The following is a 20,271-nucleotide window of genomic DNA, read 5'->3' on the forward strand; positions in this document are numbered from 1 at the left end:
AAACAACGCGATTGAATGCACTAACAGTGCGAGTGATTTTGAAATGCACTAGACAGTGCGATACGCTAAACAGCGCGATTGATTTTGAAATGCACTAGACAGTGCGATACGCTAAACAGCGCGATTGAAATGCACTAACAGTGCGATACGCTAAACAGCGCGATTGATTTTGAAATGCACTAGACAGTGCGATACGCTAAACAGCGCGATTGAAATGCACTAAACAGTGCGATACGCTAAACAGCGCGATTGATTTGAAATGCACTAGACAGTGCGATACGCTAAACAGCGCGATTGATTTGAAATGCACTAAACCGTGCGATACGCTAAACAGCGCGATTGAAATGCACTAAACAGTGCGATACGCTAAACAGCGCGATTGATTTGAAATGCACTAGACAGTGCGATACGCTAAACAGCGCGATTGATTTGAAATGCACAAGACAGTGCGATAAAATGCATCTTCTATGCAAGTATGGGGGCATTTCCCATGCAAAAGATACAGGCATTTTCTATGCCAGTATAGAAGCACATTCTATGCAATATTGAAAGCAAGCATATTCTATGCATGAAACAAGCGAAGCATATTCTATGCATGAAACAAGGAAAGCATATTCTATGCAGAATCGAAAGCAAGCATATTCTATGCATGAATCACAACGATGCGCGGCACGCATGCCACAGAAGTGTATACGAAAGTGCACATTCTATGTAGTAGAGGAGCATCAAACACGTACTCTGGCGCCTCTGATTTACCTTTTAGAGGACTTTGCAACACACTCAGCTCAAAAAAAGGGCACACCCTGTTCATATTGGCGAGAGATAACATCTGCTGCTTTAATTGCCGTTCTGGCTTGAAGCATACTTAAGCTTGGAGTAGAGGCACACTCATTCTTCGGGGCACTGGCGAGGCCTGAAGAGGTACATATGGAATGCAATCTCAGAATTTTTTGAAGGTGAAACACACTCAGATGCTCAAAATTTTCCCTATTTTCTTTTGCTTTGCAGTCCGGAACTTATATAGCTTCAGATAGGTCCTTGTTTTACCGTTCACACTTATCGGGGGTGGACCCTGTAGTTTTATGAAAGAACAAATCTTGTTTTGCACAAATGTGGAGAATGGCACAGCACTCTGAGCACAAGATGATTTTTTTTTTTGAAATTGAGAAATGAGTTTTCAACCGGGTATTGAGCCTACGACTGCACACAGCAAGACAACTCAACAAGGAAATAAAAGACACACAACCTAGACACATCGAGTAACACTCGAAACGACTCAAAACAAGAATCGAGATAAAAAGAAAAAGACACGACACTCAGACGTGCACAGGAAGCCTGTTTCACCAGGTAGTGTTTCCCACCCTTTCTCATTTGTGGTTCTCACATCACTCGGCCCTCAAGCTCTGTTTTTCTGAAAAAGCCCTTTCTCACTTTTTCTCTCATCGCACATCTCTCTATTCTTCAATCTCTCATTTTAAATCCCTCCCTGGGTGGTTGGTGGATAAACAGCAAATTGTGGGCTCGTGCCCCTAGCATTCTGCTAGATTCTCTTTCTTCTGCTTACAGCTAGTGAATTCCTCCCACGGAAGGGTTGCGCTATAACTGGGTGTGTAACAAATCTGCAGCTAACATCGGTTGATGATGCTTTGCTGGGGAGCTTGGACGTGATAAGATCTGTCCAGATGATGGAGTGGAATATCTTGCCCCATTCTGGTTCGTGCTTCGCACTTGGCTTGATACCTCGTTGCTTGGAGGGTGAGAGAGTTTTCAGTCATTTTGCTGTTAACTTCAGTTGTGCCCTTATTCTGGCAAGTAGAGTGCCCTTCTTGGCAAGTATGTTGACAAAGGGGAAAAGACAGAACACCTGACTCAACTGTGCCCCTAGTTCATCATTTTGACCATTCTTGTTTTAGTTTTCTCCTAAAAAAAAAATTTGACCAAAATGAGAGTTAGATCAACGCGCTTGTTCGATTTTCTAATTTAAAATCATGCAAGTTAGGCTGTGAGCACTGAGAGTTTTCCTTTTGTGGGTCCGAGAAATGGTCCAGTTTTGAAAAATGGAGTACTTTTCAAGAAGATTTAGTCAACCTCAGTAAAAATTCTCAAAAACTATTTTTACAAACGACCACTGCTCAACGAGCACGGAACCTACTCTCGAGATGCACAACCTCGGATTCGAAGGAAGATTGCCCCTTGCTTGAGGGGAACTGCATGGCAACGGAAAGTTGCCCCTTGTTTGAACGGCACCACAGCGCTTCGAATGGCAACGGAAAGTTGCCCCTTGTTTGGATGGCACCACAGCGCTTCGAATGGCAGCGAAAAGTTGCCCCTTGTTTGGATGGCACCGCAGCGCATTGTATGGCAACGGAAAGTTGCCCCTTGTTTGGATGGCACCACAGCGCATTGTAGGCAGTCCTCAAAGCGACAAACACAACCAAATCCTCAGATACAGAGAAGACAAAGATAACTAGAACCATCGCATGGACACAATCGAATTGTTTTACGACTGGACTTCAGAATGAAGTTGCCTACGTATCCCAAAGATGGGAATCAAGCCTCACGTAGTTCGGGGTTAAGGTACACTCGGGTATTAACCTCTCCTTTTTAGGCTCTAACTTTTGCCAAGGCGCCCATTGCGGGTTTCCGACCTTGCGAGCTTTGTTCTTCTTTTCTTTTCAATTCTTTTCATTTCTTTTTTCCTTTTTTGATTTTTTTGTTCTTTTCTTTGCATCTTTCTTTTTGTTCTCTTTTTTTCTTTTTTTGCATTTTTTGCTTCTTTTTTTCTTTTTATTTTTCTCTTGCTCTAACTTTTGCCTAGGTCGCCCTTCCGGGTTTTCGGCCCAGCGAGCCTCTCAAGGGTAAAAGTGTAACGAGTCCATGCCAAATGGTTTTGAGATCCTGAAATTATCTGAATCCAGGAGAATGGTTGCTGTTCTAGCTTCGTAAGCTTCTCCTGATGAGATCTGATCTTCTTGACCCGACTTCCTTGGCCTCTTGTTCGAGGGCTGCTTCAAATCCGGCCACATAAGCCTTACATCATAGTCGACCGTTGAACCTTCTGAATGGGCCTAAGGTTTGAAAGCAAGGACTCAAGTCTCGAGGCTGAGAGCGATCCTAAGCTGCACAATCTCAAGAGCGATTCCACACTAGTCTTCGCAGGACCGCGCAAAACATTTTGTTTTTGAAAATTTTTAAGAAAGCGACAAATCGCTCGCGCTGAAGATAGTGTAGAACCAATCTGGATTAAGCCAGGATCCTTCTCAGTACTCACGCTAATAAGCATGATTTCATTCATTAAGGGCTTAGCATGCCTCTCTTTCTCTCAAATGATCAAAGTTTTGCAAATCCCGAGGAATTCCTTCCTCTTTGTTTTCACCGCAGTGTTCAAAAAGTTTTGAAAAAACTTAGGTCAAATGCAATGATTTTGGGGTGCAGAAGAGTAGGCGAAAAGTACTGCTGTTTCAATCAAACTTTCTAGTACAACTGGCATAAAGCAGAAGCAAGCACAAAGCATGAAAAAACCACTGCTGTTTCATTCAATATCTGTTGGTACAACTGGCTCCCTGGCAGAAACAGACTCAAAACAAAACGAAAAGACAAACATAAAACAAAATGGTGACGCCCGAGGTAACACCCCCCCGGAATCACCCGACTCCTATACAACAGGACTGACTTGATACAACAAGACTGACTCAAAACAAAAGACAGACTCAAAAACAAAACAACAAGACTGACCCAATACCCGAGTCGGAAACCGGCATTCGCAAATGCTCAAAACAGTGCATGCCATCCACCATGTCTGGAGTAAATTGAGCGCCACCCGCAGCTGGTTCAACCTCTGATCAGATCACATTATCCCCCAAGTTCACTGATCAAGTGCCAATAGACTTTGCAGGACTTAGCAGGGGGATGACCCCATTGTCGATCAGATCTTGTATTTCGTGACGGAGACGAAAGCACATGTCAGTGTCATGACCGGTTTGCTGATGGAAGGCACAGTAGTCGGCTGGGTTGTGCGAGAGAGGGAGGTTCTTTGGTAATGGCTGCGGCTCCAGGGGCTTCAAATCCCCCTCTCTAACCAAGATCCTAAAGGCCGCTGATAGAGACATGTATAGTGGTGCGAACACCCTCTGGCCTCGAGGTGGGTATTTTGAGGTTTGTGGATTTTTACTGGGTGCACCAGCAAAGGGATTGGCAGGTGCTGGCCTGGTTTGCCGATCTCTTCCGAGTAAGGGTTTAGAGCTGAAAGGAACATTCCTGGTACAGCGGCCCTTCTCCCGGATTGCCCCTTGATTCAGACTAATCTCATGCTGAGTGGCGAAAGTGTTATCTACAATTTCTGCAACAACTGCGAGTACTTGCTGCTTGTTCAGCCCTTCGGCTTTCAAAGCCTCAATATCCCACCGAAGGTGTTCATGGGGACCAATGCCTGCCCCTACCTTGCTCTTACCAGTCGCTTCCACTTTGCCAAGGGATTGGCCTTCCTCAAATGCAGCTCGTCCCAACATCGGGGAGTCTTTTGACATGAAGTTCCCGGTATGTGGTATGGTCGATGATGGAGCCAATGTCCCGGAGGCCAGATCCATCACGGTTTTTTGAAGATCTTTAATCATTCCCATCAACTCAGAAGTAGTGGGTTCATGGGTTTGAGATGGTTGAGGTTCGGGTGTTCCCATCATGCATAAGTCCATGCTTTCTGGGATAAACACCTCAGGCTTGGGTAGATGGGCCGGGGTGATGTATATACTGGGGTCAAAGGTGGATGGCAGTATGTGGATGTGATTGAGGTAGGCAGGAGATGTTTGGTCATTGGGGTCTGAAGGTGGAGCTATCGTCCGGTTGTCGATGAGATTTTGGACCTCATGACGAAGGCGGTAGCAACGGTCGGTGCCATGACCGCGTTGCTGATGGTACATACAATACTTGGCGGGGTTATGTCTGGCTGGGAGTGGGTTGGGAAGAGGTTGAGGATCGAGGGGTTTGAGATGCCCTTTTTCCATCAAGGCTTTCAGTGTGCTAGTCAGGCTCATATAGAGGGGGATGAAAGTTCTACCCTGAGCTCGGACTGGGCCAGCTGTTTGTAGGCTCGGTTTGGCAAAAGGGTTGGCTGTGGTGACTGTATTGATTTCGGTGGGTTTGGGAATAGCGCTACTACCAGCATTGGTACTCCCTGAAATCACCTTCCTTGTTAGTTCCCTTGTCCTGGGAATGATCCCACTGTTGAACGCATTCTCGACTTGAACCCCCAGTTCATGCAAACTTTTGAAAGTGAATAGTGGAGCGACTATCAACTTTTGCAACATATCATGCTCGAGGTTTCGGACCATCATCTGCACTTGATCCTTCTCAGAAGGGCGACGATCTGTCATTTGTGCTGCCTTTGCTCTCCACCTTGCAACAAATTTCACAAAAGGCTCTGTTGGGTTCTGGCGAGTTGCTTCAAGCTCTTGGATGGTCATTTCAACTTGGGTATTGTAGGAATACTGATCGACAAAGGCCTCAGCCAATTCTTCCCAGTTTTGCTTCACCGTATCCTCCAATTTGGCATACCAAGTGGCTGCCACACCCGACAAGGTTCTTCCATACAGAGAGAGTTTTTGTGGCTTAGTCAGACCCATCGGCTTCAGGACGTCTAAGAAGAGTCGAATATGTACCATTGGATCTCCAGACCCGTCGAAACGGTCGATATATGGCATTTTGAATCCGTCTGGGAGCCGGATGGAAGCCTCGGTGTGCCCATCCTCAATGCCAGGAATGGAGTTAAGGCCCTGTGCCTTTTTGAATTGCTTCTCAAGGTTTGCAATTTTCACTGCGGTCAGATCGGGGTCATTAGCATCAAGGGGATAACACCTCTCATTAGGCTGCACCAGGGGTCTAAGAACTTGAGCTTGAGCCAACCCTTCTCGAGGATCTGGATTCTGCAAATCTTCAACTGGCGGAATTGGGTCAAAGTTCGGCTGGGGTCCCAAAGCTGGATGTGAGGCAGATGCCCCAGATGGGCGCTGCGTTTCAACACTGGTCTCAGCCTGCATGGCAGTTCCCTGACTTAGCGCTGCTGTCATGGCCGCAAACTCTTCCGAACCTTGTGCCATCACGGCCTGCTGAGTCCGAACAAAAGTGATGTGACTGGCGACTGACGGATTAGATGAACAGATGAGCCCTGACCGGCTTTTCTTTACCTTGCCTCAGCGAAAGAACACTGGTCGCCCTTGAATTGAATTTCTGACCTAACAAAGTCTATCAGCATAAGTTCGATGAACCTCGGGGGATATCGGAGCCTTCTGAAGCTATGGTTCCCAGACTACCTAGCAAAAGAGAAAACAGACAGCATCTCAGCCTGATTCCACCTGAATAGATATGAGCCTATTTGAATGAGTGTGCTCTCTACTGAATTCTGTCCCAAAATTCTGCCCCAAATCTGAGTCTGATACCCACAGGTAAAGCTGACTCCCAAATACTGATAGTAATGCCCGCAGGCCTGATGCCCAAACTCGCAAACTGGTGCCCGCAGGCCTGATGCCCAAACTTATATACTGATACATGCATTCCTGTAGAGACGCACTCTAAAGCACATAACAGATAAGTGAGAGCCAAAACACCCCTATGTTGGGGTAGGGTTTCCCTGTCCTATTTTGTCAGGAGCTAGGGTTTCACTATGCACACAGCGGTCTCAAACAATCTATAAACGGGTAAGCAACCTGTCCTAATTTGGAATAGTCACTATGGATCCGAATATGCACTAGGCCGAATGGTCAAAGAGGGTGCCCCGGTAAAACCGGGGTTTGTGTTCCCATACTGGCAGAGCCCACAACCGGTCAGCCTTATGGTCATGCCTTGACAAGACAAGCCTCCGGCAAACCGTTCAGGAATAGCAGATGGCAAACACGGTGTCCTAGGCGCACCAATGCAAATGCAATGCAAAGAAACACACAAGTGTAGTCAAAAACAGATATCATGAGTTCGAGTCAAGCTCTCTAAATCCCCAGTGGAGTCGCCAAAAACTGTAACAAGCCCGCGGGGGACCCTCGCTACAGCTCGGACTCGAATTTTCGTAGTCACGGTTCTAAGTCTGAACCAAAGAGTCCAAATCCGGCAAATCGTTTTGAGAAAAACAGATTTTTGAAAGAAGTGCCAAACATGGACTGCTTTGCCAGATACAGAGTCGCCACCTAAATATTTTTTAATGGGAAATTTAGGAAACCCTGACTCGGTGCCAAAGGCCATGTGTCCGTCATCACCAAAGTTGCCTCGGCTCGGGAACTTGGGTACGATTGGGGAAGGTCACTTCGTGAGCACCCCCGCTCGCCCGGTCATAGACCGGCCTCTACTAACCATGATATCAATTTTTGAAAACATTGTGAGTTCTTATTCCGGTTATTAGCCTAGGTTACTATGTGATACTCACAGCATATAAGTATAGACCGGGTCGCCCGAATTGGAATAAAACATTTCATGTTTGTTTTTGAAAATGGTTTGCTACCCGCAGGTAGGCTTGAAACATTTTGATGATTCATTCCAATTCAGATAACCCAACCTTCACCCACAGGCATTCGGGCAGATATATCAGATAAGCACATAGCCTCATGGTAAGCATGCTATCATGGCATTCATTCACACGCATGCGAGGATGCTAAAGCATAAAGCTTACCGAGTACTCCAAGCCAAAAACATAAACTACATTAGAAATCATGCATGATCCTAAATATGCAAAAATGCTTAATGCAACACATGCAAAATGCAACTATAGTAGGCTCGGCTATTCTAAGATGGCATATGAAATGCTACAACTAACATGTATTCAACTTTGAAATTGAAAGTATGATGCAGTTAGTATGATGCGCCGAGCCCGGTGCATGCAAAACAGATGAATGATGCAAACATGCTGTCATACTGTATGCTAATTGAAATATGCCCTAATCTAATCTTCATAAGCGGATAAATAAAAGGGAGAAAGACGTGGGGTTGGAAGACATACATCACACTCACGCACACTTATTACAGTTGTGCCCTCACTCGGAGGGTCCGAATAAATAATACAGTCCAAATATTACAGTCCTCAAATAAAAGAATATTACAGAATTCTAATTAATTAATGAATTAACTAGAAAGCAAATAAAACTGGCGTGCAAGCCAGGGACCGCCTTGCTTCTGATGGATGATGCATGTCCGGATTGTCTTGCGCGGAAATCCACCGGCATGCCCCAATTAGCCTCTGTTTACACCTGTTATTCTTGAAAAGCGTGCCAAGTCCTGGAAAGTTGCTGATTTCTGGTTTTGCTACAACAGAGAGCAGGAAAGGGGCATAGCAATGTATTTGCACAAATATATGCATGTCTCGATCCTCGTGCCACCAATCACGCATACCGAGGCATGATGGCCGAGGAGTCGAAATGCACAACTCAATATAGGATGAATGCACATGAAACTACAGCTAAAACCTAACTCCATCATGGATAATCCGGAGTGTCGGTGACTTGGGAATTGAGACACATTCCGTCACTCGGAGTACGAAATGTACCTCGATTCCCGTGCCCGGACTAACCCCTATTCCGGACACGAAGCAATATGCATGATATGCATGAAATGCAACTAAGATGTAATCCTAACATACACAATGTTATGAAAATGAGATGCCTCGAAGTGCGTGCACACGGGCACGCAAACCGAGAAAAATGGCAGAATGCAATGAAAAAGAGGTGCCTCGAAATGCGTGCACGCGGGCACGCAAACCGAGAAAATGATATGTGTCTCGAAATGCGTGCACGCGGGTCACGCAAACCGAGGCGATGATATGTGTCTCGAAATGCATGCACGGGGGCACGCAAACCGAGGCGATGATATGTGTCTCGAAATGCGTGCACGCGGGCACGCAAACCGAGGCGATGATATGTGTCTCGAAATGCGTGCACAGGGGCACGCAAACCGAGGCGATGATAAAATGTAATGAAATGACATGGAAACATGATATAGACTTATACCAATGTGAGTGAGCCTCAGCCACACTCACATAGGATGCCGGTGGCAGAAAATGAAGTGCCTCGAAATGCGTGCACACGGGCACGCAAACCGAGGCAATGGCATACGCAATGCAAATGACATGGAAACATGATATGGGCTTATACTAACATGAGAGAGCCTCAGCCGCACTCACATAAGATGCCGATGGCAGAAAATGAAGTGCCTCGAAATGCGTGCACACGGGCACGCAAACCGAGGCAATGCATACGCAATGCAAATGACATGGAAAATGACAAATGGGCTTATACCAACACGAGTGAGCCTTAGCCACACTCATATCGGATGCCGACGGATAAAAATGAGGTGCCTCGAAATGCGTGCACACGGGCACGCAAACCGAGGCGATGGCAGAATGCGATGTAATGACATGAAATGGATGGCAATCATTCTAACAGAATTTCAGCAACAAAATATGGGGGAAAACAGTCCCGAAATGAAGCGAAATGACACCAAATGCATGAAATTGTCCCGAAATATGAATTTAGGCACCCGAAATGGCCTATAGCTAGGCCAAACATGCACAATATGGACATGCAATGCAAAGACAGAAGCTAGACAGTCCCAAAATAAACACTTTTCCAGTTTATAGCATGGCCAAACAGCAAATATAGGTATGGCAAAAATAGCATACAAGAATAGGGGCCAAGATAGGGGTAATGAAGCAAGTAGTATAAGATAAACCCAAACTGAAAAAATTCCTTCTACAACACTGAAGAGGGACCAAAAATATGAATATTTACAGTATATGACAAGCCTCAAATCAATATACAAATATGCTAAAAATGCTATGCAAAATGAAGCTCAAAAGTGGCTATAACATGAAGTATGCAAAATATTCACCAAACAGAAAAAAAGTGTTAATGAAACATGAATTATAAGCCAAAATAAGGCTACTTTAAGTTCGGACCAAGGTCCAAAAACAGAAGCAAAGAGGGCTACCAATTTGTGCAAAAATGGGGGCCAAATAATGGATATAACTACAAGTGACACATGGAGGCACCAAACAATGTTGAGCCCTTCTCCAATGTTGAAGAGGGGCTCAAAATAAGCCTTATATCAGTTTACAACATGCTCGAAAATAAATTGCTCATGGGCCAAAAATAGCATGCAAAATCATGACATACAAGATGATCAATGAAGCAAGTGTATTATGGAGGGCTCAAACAGGGTTGAGCCCTTAATGAGAAGTGAAGATGAGCTCAAAATATGGCCCTTTTCAGTTAGGGCCGGAGCTTGAAACCAAAAAGAAGTGGGGCTTAGAAATAGATCAAGAAAAAGGGTCAAAAGGGTAAAAGTGTTACTTACCCTTGAAGATCTAAACTTTTGTTGCTTCTTGGATGGATTTGCAGCTTCTTTAACCTTCAAGAACCCTTCCTTGTTGCTGGAAATGAGATGGTGGTGGTAGAGCTTGGTGGAGTAGAAGGAATGATGGTTAGGGAGTTAGGGTTTTTTGAAGAATTGAGAAGGAAGAAGATGGAGTTGGCTATGGAAGCTTGAAGAGTAAATTTTCTAACCCTTAGAAGTGAGGCCACCAGCTGGTTATATGGACAAAAAGAGGGTGTAAAGGTGGGGCAAAAAGGAGGGTAAAACTCCCCCACAAAATATCCCCCGGACACAGAAAATATCTGGGGGATATTGCCCCACAGCTGTAAAGTGCACAGTGCAAGGAACACGGCCGGCCTATCACTTTTTCTGCAGGTGGCCGGCCAGCCACACCCCCTAGCCGGCCAGCCACCCCCCCTAGCCGGCCAGCTAGGGGTCAAAAGGGTCAAGTTGAATTAATGGCCGGCCACCACTTTTTAGTGGCCTCCCATGTGTGTACATCACAAATATGTGGTTTGGGTTTGAAGAAAATGGCTCCAAGGTGTTCAACATTAGCCCGGAAGGAGGGGTTCAAAAGGGTCAAAAGGAATTAATGGCCGGCCACCACTTTTTAGTGGCCTCCCATGTGTGTACATCACAAATATGTGGTTGAAAGTTGGCAACACTAACCCTAGGGTGTTCAACATTAGCCCGGAAGTGCGAAAAACGGGCGCCGGGAGGCTCCGGAGGAGAGATAACTGGTTGCTGCAACAATTACTAGCCTCCCACCCTTCAGTGACCTTCCTGGTGATAAAACAGAGGTACCTGCCAAAAATGAACGAAAACCGATGCAAAACGAATGTTCGGGGGCCAAAACACGCAGTTCGGGGCCCCGGAAACTGCCCGTTAAACACCGAAAGTGGCGTTCGGCCACGAAGTGGGTTTCTCAGACCCCAGTGTCCCTCAAAAGGGAGAAAATAAGATGTATTCCAAAAAATCAGAGCAAACGGAGATGGTTAGGCGGTCCCGAACCGAGGCACACGGCCTGACGGCTCCGAAAAACCAGAAACCGGGCTCCGAAATGGGAAAAATGGCCTACGGCCACCAAATGTAGCCCACGGGCATTGAGAGATAGTCTACGGGACCTCTCCCTTCCCTCAGGAAAAGAAACAGAGAAAACCGAGTCTGGTTCGCAAACCGAGACAAGGCACAGAAGAGGGTTCGGAAATCCGGAGGCGGGGCTCACAGCCAAGACTCTGAAACTTCTGAACGAGCACGTTATGCAATATCACCAAGTGCTCAACTGGTGACGTCTGAGTCTCAAGGTCGGTCAAAAATGGGGTGTCTACACCCGCCACCAGAACTGACGACCCAAATCCCGATACATCTTAGTGCCTCCCGGATGCACCGCAAGGCGTGAATGATGAAACTCTCGGAGTACCTCCTCTCGGCAAGACTCCGGCACAAACGGACGGTCTCGGTATCTCACACTCAGGTCGGAATACACCGTCAAACCTTTCTCAACCTTTCCACTGGAAATCTTCTCACGGAGAGATTCTACCTCAAGGTCACCTCTCTGAGCCTCTAACACTCGAGTCACAAGTGTAGGCTGTGCAACAACAGAAAACAAGGCCGCAGCCTCAACAGATTCGCCCATAAGTAAATCAAACTCTCCAAGTGCACCCAACATCTCCCACTCTCGGATGGCTATGCTAGCTATGTCACCAACAGGTTTCCTGCTAAGGGCATCGGCCACCACATTGGCCTTTCCCGGATGATAATGCAACTCAAAGTCATAATCCTCTATGAACTCCATCCACCTCCTCTGCCTCAAGTTTAAGTCTTTCTGTGTAAATAAATACTTCAAACTCTTATGATCTGAGAACACCTCGAATTTCTCACCATAAAGATAATGCCTCCAAATCTTCAAGGCAAATATCAAAGCTGCTAACTCTAGATCATGTGTAGGGTAATTCTGCTCGTGAATTTTCAATTGACGAGAGCCATAGGCAACTACTTTCCCTTCTTGCATTAATACACAACCCAGACCCTCTCGTGAGGCGTCACAATAGACCGTATAACCCAACCCTCTCTTTGGAATAATCAATACTGGAGCGGTAGTCAGTCTAACTTTCAACTCCTGAAACGACTTTTCACAAGTCTCACTCCATACAAATTTGACTCCCTTCCGAGTCAGTTTGGTCAACGGTGATGCTAACCTGGAGAAATCTTTCACAAACCGACGGTAATACCCAGCTAACCCCAGAAAACTGCGGATCTCAAATACACTCTTAGGCTGTGCCCAATCCTGCACTGCCTCTACCTTGGATGTATCAACAGACACTCCTTCACCGGATACCACATGGCCTAAGAATTTGACTTCTTTCAGCCAGAACTCACACTTCCCAAACTTGGCATACAGCCTATGGGCTCTAAGTAACTCAAGCACCACCCTCAAATGTGCCTCGTGCTCCTCCTCAGAAGGCGAATAGATAAGGATGTCGTCCACAAAAACGACTACAAACCGATCCAAGAATTCCCGGAAGATCCGGTTCATCAAATCCATAAAAACTGCCGGTGCATTGGTGAGCCCGAATGGCATCACCAAAAACTCATAATGGCCATACCGCGTACGGAATGCCGTCTTCGGAATATCCTCTTCCCTGACCCTCAACTGGTGGTAACCCGATCTTAAGTCTATCTTAGAGAAACAACGGGAACCCTTCAACTGGTCAAACAAATCATCGATACGAGGCATAGGGTACTTATTCTTAACTGTAGCCCGATTCAATTTCCGATAATCTATACAAAGTCTCAAAGCACCACCTTTCTTTTTAACAAAGAGGGCCGGTGCTCCCCACGGTGAAACACTAGGACGTATAAAGCCCTTATCTAGCAACTCCTGGAGTTGGATCTTCAACTCAACTAACTCGGCTGGGGCAAAACGATATGGTGCCATGGAAATCGGCGCCGTGCCGGGCACTAGGTCAATAGAGAACTCAATCTCCCGATGCGGTGGCAAACCAACAAGATCCTCGGGAAAGACATCCGAGTACTCACAAACCACCCTTGGCAACACAATCTGAGTCTCATTATCCTCACTAATCAAAAGGTTAGCTAGTAGCCCACTAAGCTCACTCCTTCCTCGCCGAACATACCCCGGTGGCAACACATCACCAACCCGGTCCCCCAGAAAATGAAAATACTCTCTGCTCACGGTACAACAAGTGACCCTCTGGCGGTAGCAATCAATAACTGCCCGGTATGACGATAACCAGTCCATACCCAAAATAACATCGAAACCCCTCATAGGCATAACTACAAAGGAAAATGGAATTCTATGATAATCAACCTCTATATCACAACCCCTAACGCCTTGTTTCAAAATCAATTCACCCCCAAGAGGTGACACTACACAAATAGGAGATGCTAGCTGTGCTAACTCCAACTCCAAAACAGATGCAAATGCAGCAGACACAAAGGAATGAGATGCACCCGTATCAATCAAAACATTAGCAACCGAGTTGCAAAACAAGAAGGTACCTCTCACAACTGATGGTGCTGGCACAAGATCCTGCGCGGTAACAGCATACACGCGCCCAGACGACCTCTGATCAACCTGCTCAACCCTAGGAGCATAAGATTGCTGCACTGTCTGGGACGATGAAGCCCCCTGATTAGCCCTCGAGGCCTGACCCGACTGAGCTGGCTGCTGACCCTGTATCGGCCTCAAACCAGATGCACCAGGTGTGCCACCCAACTGCGGACAATACCTCTTCATATGCCCTGGCTGACCACACTGATAACACGAGAGTGGCTGAACTCTACCCTGACTCTGGCTCTGAGATCGAGCCGAAGAAGATGCTGCTCTCTGAACTCCTCCCCTCTGAGGACAAACTGGAGACTTGTGGCCCAGCTGGCCACACTTGAAACAGGTAATGTCTCCCTGGCTGCCTTTCCCCGAACTAACACTCGGTACAGGAAAAGTCGATCGAGAAAAGCTACCCTGAGACTGCTGGGGATTAAAACCCTTCTGTCTCCTACCATCACTCTGACTATCCTGACTCTTCTTGGAGCCCTTCTGCCCTTGCTCCTCCTCCTGCATCATTATTTCCATGTGGGCTGCAGCATCAACCATACGCCCATACTCCCGAATCATAGTTCCCCCAACTCTCAGCTTGAGGCCACGCCTCAACTTCTTCTCAAACTCAATACAACGGCGTTCCTCAGACGCCACCAACTCAGGTGCAAACCTGGACAAACTAGTAAATGCAGCCTCAAATTCGGCCACTGAAGAACTCGCCTGCTTAAGCTGACAAAACTGGTCTCGCAGCTTCTCCCTGACTGCTGGAGATAAGAACTTCTCCTGGAAAGCATTCACAAAAGCCTCCCATGTACCTCCTATACGCCCCTTAGTAAACTTCCACCACTGACCTGCATCCCCCTTCAACTGGAAAGATGCCAAGGTCACTTTCAATCCCTCGTCTTCGATGCCAAGCATCTCAAACGTCTTCGTTGTCTGTTCGAGCCATTCATCTGCCTTAAGTGGCTCTTTAGGATCACCCACAAATTCATCCGGATTGGACCGGAAGAACTCCCTCTTCAGAAAGGAAGGTCCTGCATCCGCAATACCAGCCTGAGCTTGATTCTCAGCTCTAAGAATGCCTACTGACTCCCTGAATGCCCCTGCTATCTCTCGGGCTAGAGCGCCCATAGCCTGCTGGCCTACTGGCTCGGCCACATTGGCCTGGCCAATTCCCTCTTGAACTGCCGGAATCTCTTCTGGCACAGGCAACTCCTGCCTACCCGGCCTACCACGCCTACCGCGTCCTCGTCCTCGTCCTGACATCCTAATAAAGGAAACAAAGACATTAGCACATTAATAAATGTGCCGAAGCTAAACACTCGCGTCCTAATGCAATGGACAACAATAATTCATTCCACGTAAGCACATAATCACATAAGCACCTACGAATTTCATTCCCGGATAATGATAGTCCCAATGCATTACTATAGTTCCGGTTGGAAGCAGCAGTGATCAAGTGCCTTTCCAACAAGACTACTAGAAACTCAAGGGTCCAATCAACATCCTAGAAACTACATTCCATACCCACATAATCACATAAACATGTTATCACATAAGCATATAACATTACACTAAGTCTCTATCAAACGAGACGAACCCAATGTGATACTAATCACTTCCCACGTACCCAAAGTATTCAAACCCGGTACGCTCTGATACCAAGTTGTAACGCCCTAAAAATTAACCCATTATATATATCATTGACATTCATTATTTAAAGAAGATAATCTATTAATTCATTCATCAGAGTATTACAAAATAAAGCATAACATGTATCATCGAATAAAATGCCCTACAGGCTTACACCTTTCCAAGCCAACACTTGGATACCAAAAATATGAGTTCTAACTCAATACAATAAAAGCCCTAGGCTTGAATGTTTACATGTACTTATAATTTAAGACAGTCAACTAAAAGTAGTCTTCGGAATCCAAGTCCTTCCAAGCTAAGTCCTTGGAGGTAGTTTATCCCCTGAACCTGAAAATGATGTTCCCATAAAGGGTGAGCCACAGCCCAGTAGAAATATACTAAACCACATATAAGCAATGAATAAACCAATGGCATTCAACAGATGGTTAACCAAGATAGTCCATTACTTCATTTTACAGTCTTATAACACTATTGTCTAAAACTCATTTTACCTTCCAATTTTATCAACATGGCTCAGAACCTGGCCAAACTTACAACAGTGAATTACATATATCATATTCACATTCTTCCATTATCAACAAACAAATGAGACTCAAGCTCAAATCAAAACACTTCATACTTCCAGATTGATACACATTTTAGTGCTGTATCAATAAAACACTTCTATAAATAAGCACACATAAAAGTGATGCTAATGGAGTCCATCCCCTATCTCCTCCCAAACAAAAATCCGGTTTAGAGGTCCATCCCCTATCTTCCCCTAAACCGTGGAGTACATCCCCTATCTCCTCCCACACACAAACAATGTATGCAAATGCAATGCTCAATCAATACACGTATTTTCTGTATCAATGCCACAGTCAAAATTAATGACTTAACCAATGTGATTAGTTTCAGTTATTCCTAATTCACATGCAATATCAACAACAATCACGACTATCCTCCACCGATAGCCCAAAACAGTTATTTCTAAACTGAAAATAACCATGTCAACAATTCAATAGACAAATGATACAAATTATCCAATTATGCCAATTAATCAATGAGTTTCCCAATTCCATGAATTTAACCATCTTTTCCCAATTCCATGAATTACTTATACAAATCAATTCAATAATTCAACTAGGGTTTTTTCCCAAAATTTATCAAAGTATTCCCAACACATTAAAATACCAAAACTTAGAACGTAACCTATAAAATGGAGTAGGAAATCCCTACCTCGAAGAGAGTAACCCGAATGGAGAAGATGGAGATGAATGCCCAAATACAAAAGTGCTCCAAATTGCCAAAAGTTCAGATTAAATGGAAGCCCTCGACTCCCTCTATCTTTTTAATAAAGCAACTAGGGTTGAAACACTCTCTAAACAGATCAAACCTAAGAGAGAAGGTGAGTAGGGAGAGAGAGAGGTCGAACCTGGGGTTTTGAATCAAATGAATATGAAAAAGACTGATCAAATCCCGCTGTTGTGTATTTAAACTGGACAGGCTCGCTCGAGCGAAGACTTGGTCGCTCGAGCGACCAGACACAGAGAAACTACGCTCGAGCCAAGGAAGCCTTGCTCGAGCCAACAACTCAAAAGCTCGCTCGAGCGAAAAAAAGCTCGGTCGAGCGAAGAACTCAAACCCTCAGGTCTGAACCCAGACACACGCTCGAGCGAAAGAACTATAGCTCGAGCGAAGGATGAACTAACTCGCTCGAGCGAAGAAAAGCTCGCTCGAGCCAAGAATGCACAGCTACAGGTCCAAATCAAACACTACCTCTCGCTCGAGCGAACAACTCCTCGCTCGAGCGAAGAACCAAAAACCTGGACAGCAACTCTTGGTTTCTAAACCCAACCAACCTGAAACAAACCTGCCCAACACATCCTATAATTCCAAATGAGAAAATAAGGAATAACAACAACAACCATTATACAATGACAGAATCTACGGAACAGTCCGGATACAATAATGAAATGGGAAAAGACCGGGGTCGCTATAGCACTTGATAAATATTTTGGTACCAAGAAACAAGTAGATATTTTGGGTTCAAATGACAATGATGATGAAGATTTGGTAATTGAAGAGCCTACTCATTGTGTGAGTAATAATGAGAATGATGATTTGGTGATTGAACAACCTAGTGAACATATGAATGAGAATGAGAATGAAGATTTGGGGGATGTAGAATCTAGTGAAAGTGAAGATGTCAATGTTGAATGTGGACCTCTAAACATTTATGACCCTAGTAATTGGGACAAGATTGATCAAAATTTAAGGGATTTACTAGTTGAAAGAGGTCCTATAAGAGGTAATGGTGTGAATTTTCCCCTAGATGACAAAGATAGGCATTTTTCTTCTACATTTTACATGCGACAGTTACAAAATGGAGAGAAGCAGGATAGGAAGTGGCTATTCAGACGCTTCAAACAAAGTGTTTTGCTTTTGTTGCAAGTTGTTTAAGCAAGATGGGAACAATATTCATTTGGCTACTGATGGATTGAAAGATTGGAAGAATATGGGCAACAGGCTTAGAAGTCATGAAACTAGTAATGAGCACTTTATTTGCATGAACAAATAGATTGAATTGGAAAGTAGATTGAAGAAGAATGAAACAATTGATAGAAGTGTTCAAGAACAAATCAACAAAGAGAGGGAACACTGGAGACAAGTGTTACTAAGGATAATTGCTATTGTAATCACTCTTGCTAAAAATAATTTAGCTTTTCGTGGAGACAATGAGAAGATTTATCAAGAAAGAAATGGAATCTTTTTAAGCTTAATTGAAATGCTTGCTAAATTTGATCCAGTAATGCAAGAGCACATTCAATGTATTCAAAGGAGTGAAATTCATTACCATTATCTTGACCACAAAATCCAAAATGAATTGATACAGATGTTAACGAGTGAGATCAAGAGTACGATTGTGGCAAGAATCAAAGAAGTGAAATATTTTTCAATTATTCGTGATTGTACTCCAGATGGTAGTCATGAAGAACAAATGTCTCTTGTGATAAGATATGTAGATGTTTCAACTAGTCCGATAAAGGTAGAAGAATTCTTTTTAGAATTTTTTAAAGTGGATGATACATTGGGGTTGGGACTTTTTAATGTACTTAGAGAGGCATTGCACACACTCCAGCTTGATATTGGTGATATAAGAGGGCAAGGATATGATAATGGCTCTAATATGAAAGGGAGACACAAAGGTGTACAAAAAAGAGTACTTGAAATAAATCCAAGAGCATTCTACATGCCATGTGGGTGTCATAGTCTTAATCTTGCTCTTTGTGATATGGCTATCTCTTGTTCCAAAGCTATCTATTTCTTTAGAGTGGTACAACGCATATATGTGTTGTTTTCATCTTCTACAAAGAGGTGGAAAATTTTCAAAGACAATGTGGAAGGTCTCACACCTAAGCCATTATCACAAACTCGTTGGGAAAGTCGCATTGAAAGTGTTAAAGCTATAGGGTACCAAGCTCCACAAATTAGAGATGCTTTAATTCAGTTGGAAAAAGAAGCTGATGATCCCAATACAAAGTGTGAAGCTGAATCCTTAGTTACATCTGAAATTGAGAACTTTGAGTTTTTGCTTGGCATGATTATTTGGTACAATCTGTTGTTTGCTGTTAATTCTGTTGGCAAGACATTTCAAGCTGAAGACATGCATATTGATGTTGCTATACATCAATTAAAAGGACTCATTACATTTATTGAAAAGTATAGAGAAACTGGATTTTTGGAGGCCATGATTGAAGCTAAAGAAGTTGCAATTGAAATGGAGATTGAGCCTACATTTCGTGAAAGGTGTGTCATTCGTAGAAAGAAACATTTTGATGAGAATGTTAGTAATAGGTTGCACAATCAGCTGAAGAATCCTTTAGCGTTAATTATTTTATATATATAATAAATCAAGCTCTTTCTTCACTTAAGATTAGATTTGAACAATTTCAAATATATGATGAAACTTTTGGATTTTTGTTTGATTTGAAGAAGTTAAATTCTACCAATGATGAGTGCTTGAAGACTTATTGTGCTAATCTTGAAGACTTTTTGAAACATGATGGGCTTATGGATGTTGATGGGAGAGATTTATTTTCTGAGTTGAAAGTCTTCAAAGAAATTTTGCCAAAAGAAATCAATAGGCCAATTGAGGTGATGAATTATTTGAAATTGATGGATGGTTGTTTTCCAAATGGCTGGATTGCGTATAGAATATTATTGACTATTCCAGTTACCGTTGCCTCTGGAGAAAGAAGTTTTTCAAAGTTAGAATTGATCAAATCCTACCTTCGATCAATAATGTCACAAGAAAGATTGAATGGATTAGCTATATTGTCTATTGAAAAGGATCTGGTAGATAAATTAGATTATACAAACTTAAAAGCTAAAAATGCAAGAAGAGTAGTATTTAAGTGATCGTTGGGTTAATTGTAAGCTGGATATTGCTAAACTATAAAGCAATAAAACCAATTTTTAATGTTTTTAAGTCATTGTACTGATTTCTTCCTATCTTATTATATATGAAAGTAAATTTTAATTTATAATTTTAATGATTATATGTTCAAGTATACTTAAATAAAAAATTTGTGGATACTTATCATTTTATGCATAAATTTTTTATTAAAAAAAATATATTAGAGAGACTTCATTTTCACAGTGCGCTTTAGACCCCACAAACCTCAGGGCCGGCCTGAATTGATTATGCAAATTTAATTATAAGGTTGGTTCAT

General features: G+C 43.9%; 1 pseudogene; it reads left to right on the forward strand.

Annotated features, from left to right (window-relative positions):
* Positions 1 to 17,686: 17,686 nt before the first annotated feature.
* On the forward strand, positions 17,687 to 19,957 carry LOC145792023 (uncharacterized; annotated as a pseudogene).
* The last annotated feature ends 314 nt before the right edge of the window (positions 19,958 to 20,271 follow it).

This window comes from Camellia sinensis, chromosome 5 (genome assembly GCF_055761805.1).
Source record: "Camellia sinensis isolate YWXY chromosome 5, ASM5576180v1, whole genome shotgun sequence".
NCBI classification, from domain to species: Eukaryota; Viridiplantae; Streptophyta; class Magnoliopsida; order Ericales; family Theaceae; genus Camellia; species Camellia sinensis.